This window comes from Diadema antillarum, unplaced genomic scaffold (assembly GCF_040938485.1).
Source record: "Diadema antillarum isolate AM-2024a unplaced genomic scaffold, OU_Dant_1.0 seq00001253_RagTag, whole genome shotgun sequence".
Taxonomy (NCBI): domain Eukaryota; kingdom Metazoa; phylum Echinodermata; class Echinoidea; order Diadematoida; family Diadematidae; genus Diadema; species Diadema antillarum.
In genome coordinates this window covers 940,196-961,929 of record NW_027272039.1, presented here as the reverse complement: position 1 = coordinate 961,929, position 21,734 = coordinate 940,196, and the positions used below count along the sequence as shown (strand labels likewise).

The window sequence follows — 21,734 nt, the reverse complement described above, 5'->3', positions numbered from 1 at the left end:
CGTATGTATGTTTCTGTTTTTTGTTGTTGTTGTTGTTTTTTTTTTCATTTGATTCAAATTCATACCTATGAAGCATACAGCATACTGCAAAACCCGGAATAAAATTCAACAAAGATATAACACCTTAGGGTAAAATTGATAATGTGATGTTATGTTTGAAAGAATGTGGTAAAGGGAGAAATTCAAAAATTATGAATAATCTGACAGCCAGGCTGCCCTTGTGGTAGTTACTGCAGAGTTTTATATAGGCCTACCTTCCTTCTGTAGAGAGAAACTTAACCTCATTGAGAAGCCCCATTCTTTTTCTATGCAGTAACACCACAGCTTGGTATATTGCAACTACGCTGTAATTGACAAATTGCCCTTCGATTATGTAAATAGATACCAATTATTCAGATTGGATATATTATTACATCTCTTATTATAGCGGGCCAGGAATGTCCAATTTTGATGAGCTGTATGTGTCATTTTGGAGCTGATAATCTCATTTTTTCCATCATCTCTCTGTCTTTTACTTTCCGTTACATCATCCAGCAACCGTTACCTTTGAATGAAATATGGAAGTCTTCTGATCACAGTAACGGCCAGTGCCAACTCATTCCTGTAGTCCCAGACAGTCAACTTTGTGAGTTCAACGTCAGTTTAGAGCCAGTCCTGCAGGGTAGATAAAAAACAATGGAAGAAGAAGGAAAGTGACTCACTGAGGTTCAAAGGAACTGTCAATTTTTTTTTTCTTTTTTCCCCTTCATACAAGGGATTGTACTAGCGGAAAAGAAAAAGAGAACTAAAGAAAAGAACCCACATGTATAATAATACACGCCCACATGGCAAACATGAGCTGGTTGCCTCAAAAGACGGAAAACCAGGACTCACATTAGTGGCCGCGCTGTCAGCGCATATGAGCCTGCCTCACCTTGAAAGTTTACACCTGTTAAGTCAACAGAACGACATGGCCCCCGCGTGCTTTCCCATCGCTTACTGGGAGGCGAATGGAGAGAGTTCGTGATTTTTCATACAATGCATGTTAAGTGAACGGGAATTGACCGTACAGATGTTCATGAACTGTCGGTTTACGAAATGTCGGATCAGTCCCAATGTTTGTTCATCATACCAAGGTACATGTATGTCATCGCATTCCTCCTCTCCCGAAACCCACTCCCCCCCCCCCCCAGGAGTTTATTCTACTCAATTAAAACAAGAAAAGATCATACTGAAGACAAGCAGCAACATGCATTTATCATTTTTTCCTCGTCTGTGGATAGGACACCTCAGGATAGAAAAATGGTACTTTAAAAGAAAGGAAAACTTGTGTGGTTGATAAAAAATACGCACACCAAAAAAAAAAATTAGACTTTATACAAATTGTATACAAAGCCATTTTACAGCAATACTTCGGTTACTCACCAACCCCCCCCCCCCCCCCCCCCCCGCCATCATTAGGTTTGTGAAGAGCTTTCATGCCAATAAGTCTTTCACACAGAGGTAATCATTTCCAAGTACATCAACAGAATCAGTCACTATGACATTTTACTGCACAATTGAATATATATTATGATTTTGTAAAAAACTGGAAATATGCGGATCTTTACGTCACAATGGATTTATCTCTGATAGAGTAGCCAAGAGTGCTTCAAAACTGGAGTGCTTTAAGTTTCGAGGGCCACTTGCACTTTTTCAAGAGGAGTTACTGAAAAACTTGATGCAGTTGCACATTACACCAAACAGCAGGGGAAAATCATCAGGTTTTTACATCACACACAGCAAAATGCTGCTTCTAGCCTTCCATGCTCTCAATTTATACACAAACACACACAAACACACACTACAAATACCTATATACACACATATAGATATAGATATAAACATACATACACACACACACACACACACACACACACACACACAAACAATGACACAATGATAAACAGCAAGACATAGTCATGGCAAGACGTAATAAAGACGTTTCAGTGTGTGGTATACGTGAATATATAAACATATAAGACAGCTGTGCGCCATTTCACCGATATTGACTCGAGATATCGACCTGGTGCGCATTTTTCCTCCAAGTCCTACCCTGTCACATGCAATAAATGCAATTGCGCAGACAAAGGGACCCTTAACGATTCTGACACCACAGCGCATTTCGGCGCACACGGCACACGTGGAATACCGAGCTGATACCCCGAGCTGATACCCCTTCCTCATCCCCCTCCCCTCCCCCCTCCCGGCAGATGTTTTCCCTGCTCCCCGCTTTGCTTCTTTTCTTCCTCCGATCGCTTTCCCGCATGTCGCTGCCAAAATAGAGTCTGCTAACATTATCCCCAGCCTACTACGCCGTTCCCCATCTATTTCTGTACCCGCGCACTACTCAGCTACTACTACGGGCTCACGCTGCAGTATATTCATCTTGGCAGCTTTAAGGCTGGAGAGTGCAGGTTGGGGAAACCATCGGGAAATATTGCAAAATTGTGCTCTCCATGCCGTGGTATCAAATTTCTCATTGGTCCATCCTTGGCAGGCATGATGTAGTTAGACACATGGTTCCCCTTGACAACACAATTTTGATACCTGACTCACAGACATACAATTTTGCATGGATGTAAATTTAAAAAACAAAACAAAACAAAACAATGATGGCTGTAGTCCCACACACCTACATTTATGTCATTATTAACTGCTACACATTATCCTCCCAAGTTCTTACCAATAATATATCAGTATTGATGTTTATTCACGACAGCTACTAAGTGTTTGGTGTGGTACCAAAGCAATAAATGAATAGGCCTATAACACACCCTCAGATTGATACAAGTGGCTTTCAAAATCATCTGTTGAAATAATCTAATAAAGTGATATTTCTATCAATAATTAAATCGTACATTCATTTCAAATTTGCCTTTTTGTAACTCTGATAGTGTCTCCAGACAGCCAACATTTAATAATCAAAGTCAGGTGGGTTCTAAGGAGGAACATTCACAGAGGTAATTAGTTTGTTACCAATGCCATCTCAACAGACAAGATACAACTGACATACCAGAGAGGCCTCTAGGCTTATACTGCCCTATTTTGGCAAAAGGAAGCAAGTGACAAAAGTGACATTTCTCGTAAAAGAGCAAAATGTGTCTGTCATTTACACTGATGTCAATGGACTATCATGATGTCTTATCTAACATATCTCTTTTAGTAGAATGAGTGTTTCTGCATGAAATTTGGCCTGGAAGAAGAGCTCATTATGTGAATTATGAAAACATCAATAACTCAAATTCGTATGGTATGTCACTTGCTTCCTTTTGCCAAAGTACAGCAGTATACTCTCTTGTCAGAAGAAGCAGAGAAATTTCACTTTTCTGGGAACATCTTGGGAACTCTGGGGTCTGTATAACGAGACTAGCATGAAGTCACTCTGCCCCTGTTAAATAGCAGGGTTATTACATAACCTGCTGGTAATCCCCCTAGCTGTGTACAGTTATATGACTATAAGGCAAATGAGGGGGACATCCCTAATCCCCCCCCCCCCAATCTCTTTACTAACAAAAGTTTGTTGACCTCAGGGAGAGGACATAGGCTAAGATGGCTGACCCTCACACTTCCCACCGCTCCTGTCTTTGGATTGAATTTCATTCCGAGGCCGGATGGGTTGAATTTCTTTTAGAGGTAAGGAGTCACTAGCTGACTGGTTTAGTCCTTGGCCCTGCCTTGGGGTAAGACAGCGATTCTATCCGTCCGCTACTTCTGTAAAGAAGGCACAGCATATTGTTCTTACTGCCAGCAATTCCACCCTGTCTGATGTGTATAGATGGGAATAGAACACATAACCTTAACGTCTAACCCTTCCAGAACTAAAACACTTGTAGCATTCCTAAGTTTTCATTTTGAACAAGATAGGGCCTATACCCTTGGCATCAAATCGTGGTGGCCTTGTAAAAACTTAGCAACAGTGTCACTAAGAGGGAGGGATATTACAATGTACAGTACAGACTACTTGCACCTTTGCACCTCCCTACCACAAACCTGGAGTTGTTTTTTGTTTGTTTTTGTTTTTAATGATATTCTTAAATTTGAATTTCATGCGATATCAGGTCCATTTAACAAGGAGTTCCTTGTTGAGAAGCTTGAGGAGTGTTATTGAGTCATGATCCTTTCCTCTAACCCTTACTGCGCTTTCTTTGACCACTAGCATACACTCTGGAGTGCTTTCTTAGCCAGTTGGCACACGTGTCTGGAAACTAATCGTAAATGAATAGAGATTACCTAATACCCACTCTAATCCCTTATTGTGTCAGCATGGCCTTCCTGTTGGATCGAGGCACGTTGCTACACCTCAGCTGGCTTGCTAAACTTACAACTGGGTCAAGTTTTGGAAGGATTATCTTAATGCTGATGAAGAAAGCTTGGCAAGTTAGGCTAATTGCCTGGGCATATAAAGGCTTAACACCCTTGCTCTGAAGAAGATCCACCAATTTCTTTCATTCTCTTCATGACAAGCTCTTCATCGTTAAATCCTCTCATGAGCATAAGAGACACACCATATGGAAGACTGCTCCTTAAGAATCCATTGAGGTTCATTACTATCAATGAGAGTGATTTCATTCACATCAGCGCAATAAGGGCTCCTATCACAGCCCCATTATGCAATAAGGACTCCTATCACAACCCCCATTATGTAACTTATTGGCTCTGGAGAGCACACCTCACGAGAGGGATGGTATAGTTTTCGTTGAGATGGGGGCTTCAGGTTTCCAACTCTTTTTGCGAGATGATGAGAAACTGCTTACGAGATATGAATGAGCATACAATTCTAAGCAGCATTCAAAGTTTATTTGATGAAAATTGGTTTTAAAATGGTAGAGAAATAAAAAAACAAAGAGGTCACAATGAAAGTTGGGACCTATCTTTTATTAGGACCACTTTGTTTTAATTTGTTTTGTGATATCTCTGTCATCTTAAAACCAATTTCCATCAAATAAACTCTGAATGCCTCTAAGATTTGTATACTCTTTAACCCGTTGAGGACGAACTGACTTTGCTACAACACGCATTTCCCATAGACACCTGCCCGAGTATACTCGGGACACATCCTCAACAGGTTAATATTTGATAAGTAGTTTCCAATTATCTCTCATAAAGTTGAAATATGAATCCCCCATCACAACTAAAATAATATCATCATTTTAAAGAGTAAGATGTCTTGTTAGGATTTTTTCCTGTGTATTTTTCACTGATTCGACTGATTCTCAGATCAAATAGCACTGGAAGAGGCCCACTCACATAATTCTATCAATTCTGAGAAATTCCACCAATGGCTTAACATTATCATTCAGATTCTAGAGGTCTATGTTATTTTGTACATGTGGTGAGTGTACATGCAATAAACCAGTACGGGCATATTGTGACTCGCAGGGCAGGTCTGAGCATAGTACGTCTCCCTGTACACAGTGCTTGTCTCTTCATCACTTTGGCTTAGGCCGTGCAGAAGCTGACATGTTTTGGAGCGCAGGACTCTGCGCTCGCCTTGTTTTTCATCAAGCACGCGCTCGTGTTGTTTTTGCAGAGTCCAATCTAACTGTTCCCATATGTTTTACAAAGTCCACAGGGGGATGCTATCATGGCTGTGTTTAAAACAAGAAAAGAAAAAGAGGAAGAAAAATTTCCCACATCTCATGCACTGGTCGTCTCTGCTGCAGCCATCCCTCGGGATGAGCTGCTTCCATCAAAATTCACTTCCAAAATATGTAAATATATCATCAGCTGACAAGCAGACAAGCACCAACACTGAACACAACCCGCTGGAGGTTGGGTTCTTTTATGCCTTTGATTAGACGTGCCAGCCGAGCTGCAAAAAGGGCATTAAAATACATCAATTCCTGCACAGACCTCGGCAACACTGAACTCAATATGCTCATGCCTTCAATGGCCTGAATTGTTGAGTAGGTTGAGTTTGTTGGTTGAGTTGAGTGGCAAAAAGGCATTAAAGTCCTATCTTTATTCTTCATCTCCTTTTTGCATGAAGTTAATCCCCTTCTTCTCCTGGAATATGCTCATGCCTTCAATGGCCTGAATTGTTGAGTAGGTTGAGTTTTTTGGTTGAGTGGCAAAAAGGCATTAAAGGACAAACTTGTCCTTTAAAGTCCTATCTATATTCTTCTTTTCTTTTTTGCATGAAGTTAACCCCCTTTTGCTTCTCGGACTCCGATACATACAACTGATCCCAATGATCACCGCAAGTATTAAGATTGCCTACTGCTTCATCAACCAAATCCTAAAAGATGAACGATGGCACACTGGAGTTGTACACGTTGGACAAGAACGTACGAGAGCGTACAAGAGCGTACGACTCTGAAATGATACCATTCAAACCCAAAGACCAATGCTTCAAAAAACGTTGCAGTCAGAGTATTTGGGTCATAAATAATGTTTGGTTAATCGTGATCTGGAGGCGTGTTCCAACCAAGTGTCTCTTGATTCTGGGTATGAAATATTGTAAATCTTAACAGTTTGACCTCTGACATATGATTGATTCAAGGAGCCTACCTTGACCTTAAATCTACTTCTGCTGTATTGATTCGATTGAAGTGCACATTCCTATGTGTAAATGAATGAAGAGATACGTGTTTGATGGACAGGTAATGGAGTGTTTGGCAAAGCTGTTGTACATAATGCCATTTGCAGCTAGCTAGCAGAACGTTTAGAAAAGCCAACGTATTTCAGTATTTGAATGCCAAGCAACTCAAAACCTGCTTAGGAACACGTTAAGAAAGCCAGCTTTTTAACAGTGATTTCAAAACAATCCCTTTTTTTTGGGGGGGGGGGGGGGGAATATGTCAGCACATTTCAGTGATGGATAAAGGTGAATCGAAGTCACTGACTACACTAGAGCTGTGGCCTTCTCTGCACGCTTAGGTCGTATGTGATTCTCGGAAGAGCTATTAGATGGTATGACCAGTCCATTCTTGACATCTTCATATCCAAGGTGATCTGAAGGGAAGCGAAAAATGCAGGGATTTTTCCCTGAATATGAGCTATAAACATTATGATTCCCCACCTCTCGCCATTCATATAAGGCAATAAATTTCATCTTTCTTCCTTCTTGGGTTTTATGTCCTCGTTTGTTTCTATCCCGGAATGTATTGCAGCTTGATTGACATTAGAAAAATATAATATATCATTCAACAAGACAGTACTGAGAGTACATTGTTATCATTGCTATTATCTCTTCAATTCATAGAAGTCCTCCCCCCACCACGCCCCCGCCCCCTACACAATCCTCACAGCGCGGGATGTTTGCGTGCATGAAGCAGAACTCATAAGGTGCTGGGGGATTGTGGGTAAGGTCATTTTCAGGTCAGTCAAGACATGTTTGTCGAGATGAGGCTAAATTTCTTCCAAGTAAAGATCAACCAGCTGTCTACATTTTTTTTTCCGCCTTCAAAAGCCAATGATCTATTCATGCCTGACATATTTAAAGAGAAGCCATTCTGCTCCTCCCCCTCCCCCTCGTTGCATTTGAATGAACAAGCATGAAATATAGCCTGGATTTTAAACATAGGGGGGTGAGTTTCTTTGTAGTCGAGTGTTAGATGTTGAAAGGGGGAAACAATCGCTCTCTGTTCAGATATACAAACTACACGCATCAACAGAACCACGAGCACGTACTGGAACAGAAAATAGGTGTCTGCAGAAAAAAAAACATATATATAATTTATATAATTTGTGAATGTTTAACTTTATCCTTATACACCATGAACTCTTGCACATGTATCCAATGTCACAGATACGCTTCATAATCCTTGAACTTTTTGAACACCCTGTGCTCACCCTAGCACGTATTGTAGACTGTTAAAAGGATACATTTATTTACGACTCTGCGTATCTTCGTGTATGATTCAAAACAGTTTGCATATGAAAAGATTTTCTAACTCATATACCCTATGTATTATCCACGACACATAGGAACGCTTGAAGATAAACATGTTGGGAAATGTCTTCTTTTTAGGGGGGGGGGGGGGGGCGAGAGGAGGGGGCGAAGAGATCCACCTGCCTGGGGGGTAAATTCTCCAGCTTCCAGACTGAGTTAATGTGAGATCACCAACATGTTTTTAGCCTTGAACCCTTGTGTCACATCGCGCGCTGAAGGATATCACCACATATCATAAATTTATAAAAACAGATAGCAGGAGGGGGCGGGCGGTGGAGGAGAGAGGGTTGAGTAGGGTGAGACAGAGGCCAAGATTTAAACGGAGATAAAAAAAGAAAACAGACAAAAGACTGAACTTGAAAGAAGGGATGGGGAGAGGTGAAAAGCATACGATGAAATCATCTGGCCTACATGAACACTTTTGATTTTTCTATTTTATCCAAAGAAAGGTCATTTTCTGGTCATGAACCTTTCCAAGTATTCCTGTTATGTTACCAGTCTGGGAGTTATAAATATGCTCCAAAGCAAGAACACATTTCTTCCAAGCTGGTAGACAAGGTCAAGTTTTCTTCCTAGTCACATCCATCCTAAATTTAGAAATCTCTTCAAGTATACTATGAATAGAATACTGAGAAGGATTGCTGCGTTCATATCAAACAAAGACAATCAAATGTGGAACACACATTATCTTTAATACGAGAATCTCAGGGGTCTTTGCATCTTCCAAACAACTTTCAAAATCGTGAAATTACTCTTTCTGTAATGCTTCGTCTAATGCCTCCTATTTTTTACCAACAATAGGGCCTATAGCCCTGTTCACACATGTGCCATACCCCACTTTTTGACACACGTGTGAACCCTCTCAAAAAATGTTCATCGGTGAGATTACTAAAGTCAATATTAACTTCTGTGTGAGAATGTGTGCCTATCTGTCTGTGTGTGAACAAATTATTAATGTGAATGAAGCAATGATTTTTATCTCACTGGGCATCATAAAAGCGCATACGGGCGAACCAAGCATACCCCGATCGTATAGGATTACAGGATAAGGGGGTTGCACTCGAGTCGGTGAACATGGACTTTTTTTGTATAGTCAGCAAAGCTCACAGAATTTTTTTTTTTTAATTCCACAATGCTAAATGCATGCAAAAAACAGAATAATTTCAGATCATCATCTGAAATCTAAATTTTGTGAGGCTCTAGCCACGTTTGGACCACTGTCGTTGTGCACGTTCAAACGGGTCTATATTCTTCAATTTTTCTGGTAGGCCCTATGTCCAAGGGTGGGGATGCAGTTGCTGCCCACCAAAGCGAAAAGAAAACAAGATGCCGAGAAGATGCGCCATCTCCACAGTAACCGAGCACACAACCATTTCCCAAATTTGATAGGCCCGCGTGTGTATACAGAAAACTTTGCCGTGGGGTGAAGAAAATACACACCGTACATCTCCTCCCCTTGCCAAGACAACATTCGTCTTCTTTTTCATAAAGTCCATCACCCACTGTCAATTCAGACAGAAATATGCCACCGAAAGCCGTTTCGTTTTTACCCTCATATTTTTCAGCCCGATAAATTACCGGTCTAAAAGCCAGACGAGGGATGGAAACGGGAGATTTCGTGTCATTCAAAGTTCAGTATCCCTGAACGTTGGCTGCACTACACAAGAGTAAAATCAACTAAACAGACTGGTACAAGTTTTAATAAAAATCTGACAAAGGATTTTTAAAAAAAACAAAAAAAAACAAGGTTACAGGCTCGTTTACCTGAGTACATGGAATCCTCTGTATCAACTGATTGTTGTGGCATAATAACCTTACTGTTCTTGAGTATTCAGGTCACAGGGGTTGTGGTCACTAAATAATTGACCAAAAACACAATTTTTCAAAGTGGTTTCCTGATTAGACCCACCCAGCAACAGAGCTATGAGGTATTGACATCTTCTCGTCACCTCATTTGAATATTGTCGTCTGATAACCCAGAAGGGCATTATCGCAACTTTGTAAGGTACTAAGTTATTAGTATCACAATGTAGAGCTTGATCTCCTCTGCTATATGATGTTGATTCTACATTCTTTTTATTTTCAGTAAAATGTTGCAAACCAAAACTACAAGGGCACTATTTCACCTGATATTTGGAACAATGCTGACAAATCTACCCACTTTTGATTAAGTAGATTTTATTCAAAAAATCCCAGAATGCACTAGTGCCCTTCTGGTTCTCAGCTGGTGATATGTGGTTACAATATATCATGGAAACACAAGAGTACTGATAATTCCATAACTTCATCGAGTCATATACAAATCCTGTGAAACTCCCATTGTTCCCTTTTCTTAATGATGTAATTCCAGATTGCTCATTTTTAGGTCAACCTGAATACAACGGCGTGGGAAACTGCATTTTCCAAAAACACACCCATTTTTTGCCATTCAGTAATGCAGGGGAGTGACGCTCCCCTTTAAAAGAGGTAGACAAAAGTCAAGCAGAGGTGAGGCTCAGTTCGGTGGGTGCGTGCCCAGTGCCCGCACTCACTCACGCCAGGGCCCGAGCCCAGCGGAGCTGTACAGCATGCATGCAGCCGCAAACTTCTTCTTCATACGGCCCCACCTCATTGGTAATGTGCGTGACCTGGAATTCAACTCTGCCATTCTAGGCCTGTTTGCTCGGCCTTGTTCAATACGAAAGTGAGAGGTGAGGGCAACGAGAATGATGGAAAAGAGGTAGCTAGGGAACAGGGGGGGGGGGGGGAGAAGGAGAGAGCCTGGAAGAGAGAGAGAAGGGGAGAGAGATGGAGAGAGAGGAAAAGAGAAGGAGATAAAAACCAGCAAAGCCAGACAAAATGGAGAGAAAAAGCAGCAGCACACAGAATGAGAATTGATGGTGCATGCGAGAGAATATCTTTCTTTCTTTCTTTCTTTTTGAAAGACAAACATACTGAGAGTGGTACATGAACACACAGAGACAGGTTCACAGGAGAACAGAGGTGGCAGACTGAGAAGAAAAGAGTCATATCTCCTGTTATACATCAAAAGGTGAGCTGTGTAAGATCACCCACGTTTACATAATGACAGTAGTAATAATCAAAACAGTGCGACTTCAGAGGCGCCAAGCTTGTCAAATGTTCAAGGTGCAGTAAGCAACAAAAAAAAAGAAGAAAAGAAAATAAACATGCAGTTCAAGATGAATGATTTACTAGAGACGAAAAGTGAGAAAGAAACGAAAACTTGCAAACACCAACCTGCCTTCTTACACTGGCAGTACACACAGACACAAGGACACAACACAAATACACAAACACAAAAACATACAAACACACATAAACACGGTTACAAATACAGTTACACAGGCATGATTACGCATGTACACAGTTACACAAACATAGATACATAAACACCTATGCACACACACACACACACACACACACACACACACATATACATACACATAAAATGCACACACACATACCCCCAAACACTTCTGATGGGAGAGTGGCCAGTAGAATACACAATTCACAATGCTTTGGGGGGAAAAAATATATCATAGGGCCTATACTTTTAAAAAGGTTGTGTCTGCTACAATGCATATCTGATGTCAGATCCCAAAAAAAGAAAAAAAAGTATACAAACACTAAAATCTGTAAGTTTCTCTGGATCTATACTCGAATAAAAAAAGGCAGATGAACTTTTAATCGGTGTAGCGCACTAACTGTCATAGGATCCCTGTAGGATTTGCAAGATCACGAAAATCGATTGCGACAGAATATATATTCTCTGAGCTAATAACAGAACACAATTTTGTGCAGCGACCCAGAAAAAGGGACAACAAATTGGACAGGGAAATGACGGGTACAGATTTACCGCAGGTTTGGGACAAATGAATGTCAAGGTCAAATGGTGGGGGGGGGTAAGGGGAAAGAGCCTGGAGGGTGGGGAAAAATATGAGAGGTTGTAAAGACATCTAAACTACAAACTAAATCGGCAGTGATCTATTGCAGCTCCTTACTCACTTAAACTGAGGGTCTGTATGAAAGGTTTCTCACTCTGCACAATGTACCAAAGGTTTGTCTATTTTGATACTTTGCAAAACAGAATTCTGTCTCTGTCAAGATATGACAATATCAATAGCTACTCAGAGAAAAGGGGGGGGGGATTGGAAATTCAAGAAAAGGAAACAGACAAAAAAAAAAACCAGAAACTGACACGTACACGTACAGCCATGGTATTACCCGCCACGTATACATGAACATGGCAGTCATGGAGGCATACTATTTTGAGTCGGGCAAGTCCTTTTCGTTTAATATCTCCAGCTTCCAACAGCCCTCCAGTATATCTCTCATACCATAACACATGCAAGCAGATGCGCACGTGATGTATATCATATACGTGACATCTAGACGGTGCAACACTCTGTGCACCCCGAATAATTGCACTGCCGACCGCCTGACCTCCCCACGACCTCCAGAGCCCGCTGGTTGCCCGCAGAAACCAGGGAAGGATAATGCTTTCACTTTGGATACACACAAGTTTCCCTGACAGGTATGTGTTATGAAGACACCCTGCCGGTTGTTCATTAAATCTGGATTCGCAGAGAGAGAGAAAGTGCATTTGTCATGAACATACTTTTCAACCTTGGAATCTCTCTTGAACCAGGGATATGCTTTGAATAAATGAGACACAGAAGCAGAGAAAACAACATCATGCCAAACAAGCTGAAATATCATCAGACGCTGCCTGCTTCAACCATAAACACCTTGCGTGAATGGGGAATTCAGCACGAAGCGAGAAATTTGTTTGCCACAAACACAACAAAGAGAGAATAAGTAACTGCACTGAAACTCGAAATGAGGGTGGAAGGGAGGGGATGAGATATGCAATGATTTATGAATGTTTAAAGTGACAAAGGATCAGCAGGTTAACATAGCCCCTTCACAGTCATATATCGACGTCAGAATTTTGGTCATATGACCAAGAGAAAAGAAAAAGTGAAATTTGTTGACAGCACTGAAAGAAATGATGCTCCTGTAACACAACCTTTCTGCTTGGTGGTGGCCCAAAACACTGAGCTTCAGAGCCGTATATAACCTAAAGAGAGTCTGGCCAACTCGGTTTTCGACTTATGACTTTGAACCGTGGAATCGGTCAATAGCTGGTCCCATGATCTACAGAAGCCATGACATTAGCAAACAGCGGTTACACGCCGTGCCCATTGTCAGCTATGCTCTATTTTGCTTGTTTTAATTATGACGTCTGAGCATACATGCTAACCTTCTAACGCGTAATGCGCTCAGTGACGACATGGCGCCCATTGTCAGCAGTTGGCCGAACTCTCTTTGTATACGGCACTGTAGAGCTTCTGCAAGAATGTGCTAAGACTTGCGATGTTTCACGCAAGATCATATCACACGATCCATGCACAAGAAGAATTCACAGTCACAAGACCACAATGGCTATTGTTTGATGCATGCAGGTCGTTTCATTTTTTAACGACTTGCTCATAAAGTTTTCACCGAAGTCCGATTTTAACATCCGTGCCCTCCTATACTTTCCCTGGTGTGTGCTTCTGTTTTTTTACTAACTAAAATATATACATTCATCTTAATCGTTTCACTATTAGCCCAGCTTGATTACGAACCATTTTCATGATCCTGAAGACTGCTTTGGTTGCAATGATAAAAAGGGTTATGACTCTCTCCATGATAATCTGCTATCTCTTTCTGAATACTCAATCGCCTGGAATCACTTGTGCAAGCCCCACAGTCTATTAATACCTGTCTTCGTTTAATATTTGTTTTACTTTCTTTTCTGGAAGAGCACAAGGCCAATCAGAAAATTTTGATAGGAAGGCCCAACTTGGCCAGCCCACACAATAATCAACAATATACAGCATTACATATGCCTTCATTTCATCAACCATAAAGAACCATATTTTCTATTAAAATTAAGTTTTTGTTGTGCTTTCAGTTGCTTAATTTTTCATTTTTGTGTGAAATAAATCTGTTCAGATAGATGAATTCATAGGGTGAAAGAATACAACAGACTGTTTCTGTAATGTATTATGATTTATTGATATTTCCTTTCCTACAGACTGGTAACAAAGTATTTCATTCATCTGCTTCCTCCCATTAAGTTCCATAGGCAGGAATTCACTCAGTTGTTGCTAGGTAGGGCAAGCCTCCACAAAGCTTTGTGGTTAAGGGCAAGTTTTGTGAACAAAACATGCATAAAATCAGAATACATTACACAACCGGTCTATCGCCACTACAGGATGTGTCTGTACTGAGGAACGTGTCCCGAGAAAGGCGGTTGTTTGCGAGGGCGCCCAGAAAAAGCTCTGTGACAGGCGCAGCTTTCTGTGAGGGATCCGTTTTCACTCGGCCCGCAACTCGCCATCGATTATTCACGAGATATTTGTACTGCCAACAACTATTTACATACGAACCGGGAGACACACTACCCTTCATCACTGACACCCACCCACACACACATACTACAAAAAAAAAAAGAAGTATATGGGTCATTAGGGACTTACATTTGGCTGGTAGCAAAGCATGAACAGTTCATGCCCATTCATTAACATTTTTATTCTTTGCCAAGCCTTTTCTATCTTTTTTTTTTTCCAAATGCATGAGAGTCATCTAAGACTTCTGATATCACTTCTTCATCATTCTGCATCATCAATGGATGGTTCGACTTCGTTCTGGATAAAATTAAGGTTATCTTAACCCATTCTATACGGGAACCTGGTGGCCTGTGTATTAAGTCTATGGGGATTTCAGGATTCAGTATCGAACCGGTTACATTTGGTTGTTTACAGAGGCCATTCCTGTTACTTATGATCTCTCTCGACAAACATGATCAACAATCACTCTTCCACCCGTAACCCTAACTGTTTTCGCTTTGTCAAAAATCATCAGTAGCAAATACAGGATAAATGGTGATGACAATACTAAGTATAAACCCTCTTTTTGTACCCATGAACCCTTTTTTTGTGCCTCGGCACCTGGCAGCAACTCCCAAACTTGACCTGATTGTGAGTGAGCGAGTCCATTCAGGCATCGTTTTCTCTGTGCCTCGGTCCAGTTAGGAAGACCCTGGTGATATGACAGGGCTTTAGGGGATGAGATAATCTTTATTCATCGGTGATCAGTTCCCCACACATCTGTGCCAATCAGCAGAGAAAATACACTCCATCGGATTTGCCAATCAGCTAAAAAAGCACAGAAGGATTTTTTATTACTACTACTACTACTACTACTGCTGCTATTACTGCTACTACTACTACTGCCACTACTACTACTACATGTACATAGATTACTGTATGACACGATATATCGCAGCAAGAAAATGTTGCGAATTGGAGTCGACGACCTTTCTCACGGCATGAAATTTTTACGAATTGTCACTGTCATCTAATGCACATTGTGTAGGCAAGAACTTTCGTATGCACTTTAATTTCGCGAATGTTGCAGCTCACGAAATTCGCGAAATTAGAATACATGCGAACATTCCTCGTTTTACAGTAAATTAGATTTTATCTTGCTGAAAAATAGTAGTATCGCCCTCACTCAGTACTGTCAAATGGTTGATTACAACCTGAAAATGTCAAAATTTGGATCAGGCTGAGCATTTCTGACCCTTACGGTTCACATAACTGGTTCATGCAGCAGTTGAAGGAGTAGTAGTAACAGAAGCAAAAGTAGTAACAGAAGCAATAGTAGAAGTAGTAGTAGTAGTAGTAGTAGTAGTAGTAGTAGTAGTAGAGGTAAAAGTCATAATAGTGGTAGTAGTGGTGATGGTGGTGGTAGTAACAGCATAAGTAGTAGTAGTAGTAAGTCGTAGTAGTAGTAGTAGTAGTGGTAGGTGGCAATAGTAGTAGTAGTAGTAGTAGCAGCAAAAGCAGTAGCAGTAGTAGTAGCAGAGGTAGCTAAGAAGAAGCACTAAAAGTAGTGTAAAAAGTGTCATTTTCATGATATAGGAGAAGAAAAACAAATTTTCAGCCATTTCCCATGTCATCACTTCTAGTACATGTAGGTGTTGAACACAAAGATGGAAACACGAGATTTACTACAGCTTCTACTTTCCTGAAAGGTAAGGAATATTCCTAACGAAAAGGAACAGATTGCTAGCATGCATTCCATTAACATGCAATCAGAGATTGCAACTGAACTGTGACAAAAGTCACTAGAAATGTCTGGGCATCAATAGAACCTCTGATCTACATTACATTGACGGAGGCATAAAAAAGTTTATAGTACATCACTACCAAAGCATTTGAACTCCATGTGGCCTCTATACAGCAAACACTGTGTACACATCACATGACCTTGTACACTACCCAGTCCTCTGGATACCAGCACAATGGAAGAAATGAAAGTGACTACATCACATAACGCACACTAAAAATATACTTTAGATGTACCCTGAAATTAGAATCATCCATCCAAGGTAATATGCAAGCTTGCCCAAAAAAAAAAAAAAAAAAAAAGGGGAGAAGAAGAAAAAAAGAAAAGGAGGGGAAGAAAGGCAAAAAAAAAAAAATTCAACATGTGTAAAAAGTTCAGGGGTTCAAAAGTTCAGTTTCCGCGATTGTTCAATGTGGAATGGAAGACTCATTGGGAACAACAGGAAGATGGCACTTCAGTTGTTTTTTATGGAAGTCGGTGGCAAGCAGGGATCTAGATTTCAGGGGGGGGGGGGTGGTAAAAGGACACATCCATACAGTCTGTTGTATGCAGAGGGGAAACCATAGGACGAGTCGAATGTCTATGATCCGAGTTCACTCAGGGGATAAGACCAATGCACAAAACAAAGCACAGGTTGCTTCGGCTATCACACACGCATCTGCCAGAAAAATGACTGTATTTCGAGTAACCACCAGTTTCCTGTGCAACCGATATAGATCCTGTTTGGATTGGTTTTGTTGGGTGCTTTCTATTTCTTTCTCAACAAAATAGGCCAGTAAAAAAAGAATACAACAACATCCACAACTTTAACTTGAACCTCCCAGAGGACTCTCCAAACAGTTTAAACGCACAAAGTTTCAGTTTTAATATTTCTCTGGTATCTGCGCACAGCTCCGTGAGTGGTAACGTGGAAAAGATCCAGTGGGGATCATACTATGGTGAAATTGGATACAAAACATGCAGATTATGTGACATTTGACTGAAAAATCAATCGAGAATCGATGAAAACTCCCCACTCATCTTTCGGGGCGCCGGGTGCCAACGTCGCCACAAAAGGTTGCAAAGGGCGGGGGGGAGGGAGAAAAAAATACAGTAGGAAAATCCATGGAGAGTGATTTTAGTGTTTAGGGTATCATGACAACATGGGGAACAGCGAAGACCACCGATAATGCAACTGGTGAAGATGATTCGAATGTTACGACCAGAGCGGTCACCACGTGGATGGACTGAGATCAGTGGCTGGGAGGCTCAACGAAAAACTCAAGAGCTGGATGGTGTGAAAGGGGGTACACGGGTGATTCCAGCTCCCAGAAAAGGAAAAGCCTTAACCCGTTGAGGACGAGTCCCAAGTATACTTGGGCAAGCGTCTATGGGAAATGCGTGTTGTAGCAAAATCAAACCGTCCTCAACGGGTTATGGTTTACTCAAAACAATGGGTGGAGGCTGGCCGGATGGCAACGGCAGACAGGAGGGTGACAAATTTTTGGATGCATGGGAGCAGTTTGGTACACAAAGCAAAGTGCCACAAAAGATTAAAACTATGACAACATAGTGACTGCATCCATTGTTTAATGGTGGAAAGCTTTTGCCAATATCCCTATTCCCCCAACACAACGACAACAACAACAAAGTAACAAACACGGGGGGACATAAATACTTTCAAAAGTTATATCCATTTTTTTCACCATCTTTATGTTTTCAGATGAACAAACCTTCGGAAAAGTGCACCCTATTTCATTTTTGGAGTAACGAACCTTCGGGAAAGAGAACCTTATTCTATTTTCGGAATTACAAACCTACAGAATAACGAACCTTCAGAATAACACCACAGATGTTCAGATTAACGAAAACATTTTCATTTTCAGATTAAAGAACACCTCTGGGTATACGAATATTTGTGTGTTTTGGAATAATAAACCTCTGGAATAACATACAGTATGTCACTTTCAGATTAACAAACCTTCAGAATTACAAACATCACCTGTTTCATCAAGCCAAATTTGTGATGATGATTCCACGAACGGGGCTGTGTATATAACCAATAGAGAACACAAGACGAAAGAGAAAAATGTAGAGGAAGAAAGAGAGGGAGAGAGAAAGAAAAAGCATACTATTCAGAAAGATTCTTAAGAGAATCATATAGGTATGAATTATGGGAAATAAACACCAATCCAGGATGTCTCACTGCCTTTGAAATAAAAGGGATGAAAAAAAACAACAACAGCAACAAATGAATGAACAATGAAATAATAAACTAAGAAAGCTTCGTAGTATTGGCAATAGCAAGGCCATCAGGACAATCGCGATGAATTTATCCCGTAGTTCAAGCAGAGTTCATTTTTGCATGATTTAACATGGACACTGTGCGAAAAAAAAAAAAATCAGAATAAGTGATGGAAAAGTAAGACTTCGGGGGAAAAAATCCAGGAAACATAAACAACAATGAAGTTCAGCTTATAACCTACATAGGAGGTATCCTGGGGGGGGGGGGGGGGGGGGGGGGGGGATGAAATTGAAAGGGGGAAAAAAAGGAATAAACATCAATTATACAATATTTTCTTCACGCTAGAGTAAGTCTGGCAGAATAAACATGACTGCAGCGGACCTCCAAGTTTTATCAAGGCATGTCAACATTTTGAAGTCTGCAGAGTAGCTCTTTTATAAATTCTGTTTACCATTTTCCCCCTATGATATACGTTGTATGTGCCAATGTGTGTGTGTGTGTGTGTGTGTGTGTGTGTGCCTGCGTGTGTGTGTGTGTGTGTGTGTGTGTGTGTGTGTGTGTGTGTGTGTGTGTGTGTGTGTGTGTGTGTGTGTGTGTGTGTGTGCCTGCGTGTGTGTTACTTGGAGGGGGTGCAGATTGGTAGACTGCAGGTTTTCTGAACTGTTTGCAAATCTGCCAAACACTGTCACATGGCTGCCAATCCTTTTCGGTGACACAATTCACGCCTTGAAACTAAAGAGAAATATTATGTATCAAGATTATGAGTTTGGGGGTTTAAGAATGACGAACTTTCGGTTATTTGTTAAGGCACAACGTATTATGTGGCTAAAACGCCTTCTATATGGAGAAAAAGAAGTTGGGTGGAAATTATTTTTTGACTTCTGTTTTAGTACTGTAGGAGGTAGATTCCTGTTTATGTGTGACTTTGATTCATCTATTATGACAGATAATGTACCACCTTTTTATTCGGAAATATTGAAGGTTTGGCTCGATATCTATAAATATAGACAATTGGAAAATGAGGTTGTAAATCCAATAATATTTAATAATAGGAGTGTACGCATAACAGGTAGGATGTTTTTTCATAGAGATTTATTTGATGCAGGAATAATTACAATACAAGATATATTAGATAACGGTCATTTGAGATCTCAGTCACATTTTCAAAGCTTGGGTCTTGGTTTTAAGGTAGAAGAATTGCTTAAACTGAATGATATATTTAATGCTATACCCCAGAAATGGAAGGATTCTATGAGAGCAGGTACACTTCAGCAAGTTGATTCCACAAACTTTGACTTAAAATTGATTTTTTCTGGTCAGAGAGTAAATTTGCAAGTTTTAAAATCGAGAAAAATATATGAGGCTATGGTGGAAGATTTACAGTCATCTTATGTTTTACAAATCAAAGATGACCACAGTAGCTATGATTATACAAACAAAGAAATAAAAGACCTTTTTATTAAACCGAGTAAGTGTACATTGATAAGAAAATATAGAGAATTTCAATTTATGATGTTACATGGCGTAGTTTACACTAAGGAGCGTTTAATGAAGTTTGGTTTTGTAACAGACAGCCTTTGTTCCTTCTGCCAACATGAGCCTGAAACTTATCTGCATTTATTTTTACACTGTGTTAAAGTGAAACCGTTATGGGAATTCATAATTAATTATTTTGATATAAATGAGTTAAGGAATATGAATTGGAGAGATATATTTGGGGGAATTTCTGGTTATTCAAATAGATCAAAATGTGTAAATACTTTGATTATCTTAACAAAATACATCATTTTTAAATCTAGAACGGGAAATAAGTTACCCACTGGAGAAAAGATGCAAAAGATTATTGTTGAATTAATAAATGAGGAAAAAATCCTTGCGACCAAGGCTGGGAAGCTACATGTACATTTACAAAAATGGGAATATTTTGAGACTTCGTTGAATAAACCAGTCTGAAGCTACGTGCAACGTCTGTGACTTTTAAGAAAATAGTAATGTTTCCATAGTATTCCACTCTTTCTTTTCTTCATTTTTTCCCCTTTCCTTCATTCCTCCTCCTCTTCTTCTTCTTCTTCTTCTTCTTTTTTTTTTCTCTTGTGTTGTTTTGTATTTTCTCCCCCTCCTTTCCCATGCGTTCCTGTCAGCCTGTTGGCGGGCTGATTATATAACTATATTTACTATATTGTGATGTGTAGGCAAGAGCAGTTAACCAAATTAGGTGCATGTGTATGTGTGTGTGTATGGGTGTGTTTGTGTGTGTTTGTGTGTTGCATGTGTACAGATAGGGGTGGGGGAGGAAACAGGAAGGGAGGGAACTGGTGGGGGTGGTCATAGGGACTCAGTAAGGGATATGAGTTAGTAGGTGTATGGGCGGGTATTGGTTGATAAATAATATGGTTCCATTATTTATTACTGTATAATTTTGCTGCATAATTCATTTGGATGATTATTAAGATTAATGCTAGAAGAATTGAATTATCACTGTTAAATTTAAGCAATTTTTTTGAGAGCATAGGGGAAGTGACTGTATGTAAATTGATAATTGTTCATGGAAATGTAATTTTTGTTATGTCATTATGTACAGCAATAGCAAATTTGCTATTATGATCACAAATGTATATTTTCGTCATTTCAATTGTAGCAAATGAAAATTGTTATTTTTTTTTCTATTACTTTGAATGGAACAGAATAAACATCGTTGAAAAACAAAAAAAAAGTGCCTGCGTGTGTGTGTGTGTGTGTGTGTGTGTGTGTGTGTGTGTGTGTGTGTGTGTGTGTGTGTGTGTGTGTGTGCCTGCGTGTGTGTTACTTGGAGGGGGTGCAGATTGGTAGACTGCAGGTTTTCTGAACTGTTTGCAAATCTGCCAAACACTGTCACATGGCTGCCAATCCTTTTCGGTGACACAATTCACGCCTTGAAACTAAGGTCATCAACTAATAATCTCTGTGCTACTCAAAATGGTGCCTCGGTGTGTTGAAGTACACATGTACACACTAGGTCATATCGTGTGATTCTAGTCAACTTTTTTTTTTTTAGTCATGCTCAGGAAAGTGAAGTTCGAAATCCACCTGTTCTACCTATTTTGGCAAAAGGGAACACGCAACAAAAGTGCTATTGCCAATAAATGAGGAAAGTGTACCCATCATTTCCATCGCTATGGAAACAAAATCAGAACATCTTGATAAATATATCATTTGCTCTCAAGATGAGCATTTCTGCTTGTACCCTAGAATCCAGAGTAGGATAAGCTACAAATCAGCTATAAGTGTGAATACATCTGATTTGGGGGATGTGTTACTTGCTTCCTTTTGTAAAGGATTGTGGCACCCAATACCAGACATTTTGAGGAAAAGGGAACACGGCCAGAGACCTTCATTTGATTTCCTTCGTAAAATTCAATAACAAAACAATCATAG

General features: G+C 40.2%; 1 long non-coding RNA gene across 1 annotated transcript in view; it reads right to left on the bottom strand.

The window, feature by feature from the left end:
• Positions 1–369: 369 nt before the first annotated feature.
• LOC139745327 (uncharacterized) overlaps positions 370–21,734 on the bottom strand; it is a 105,692-nt gene continuing 84,327 nt past the window's right edge. The window contains exon 4 of the long non-coding RNA XR_011711883.1: positions 370–654. This is a non-coding gene — a long non-coding RNA (uncharacterized lncRNA). The remainder of the gene's footprint in view (positions 655–21,734) is intronic.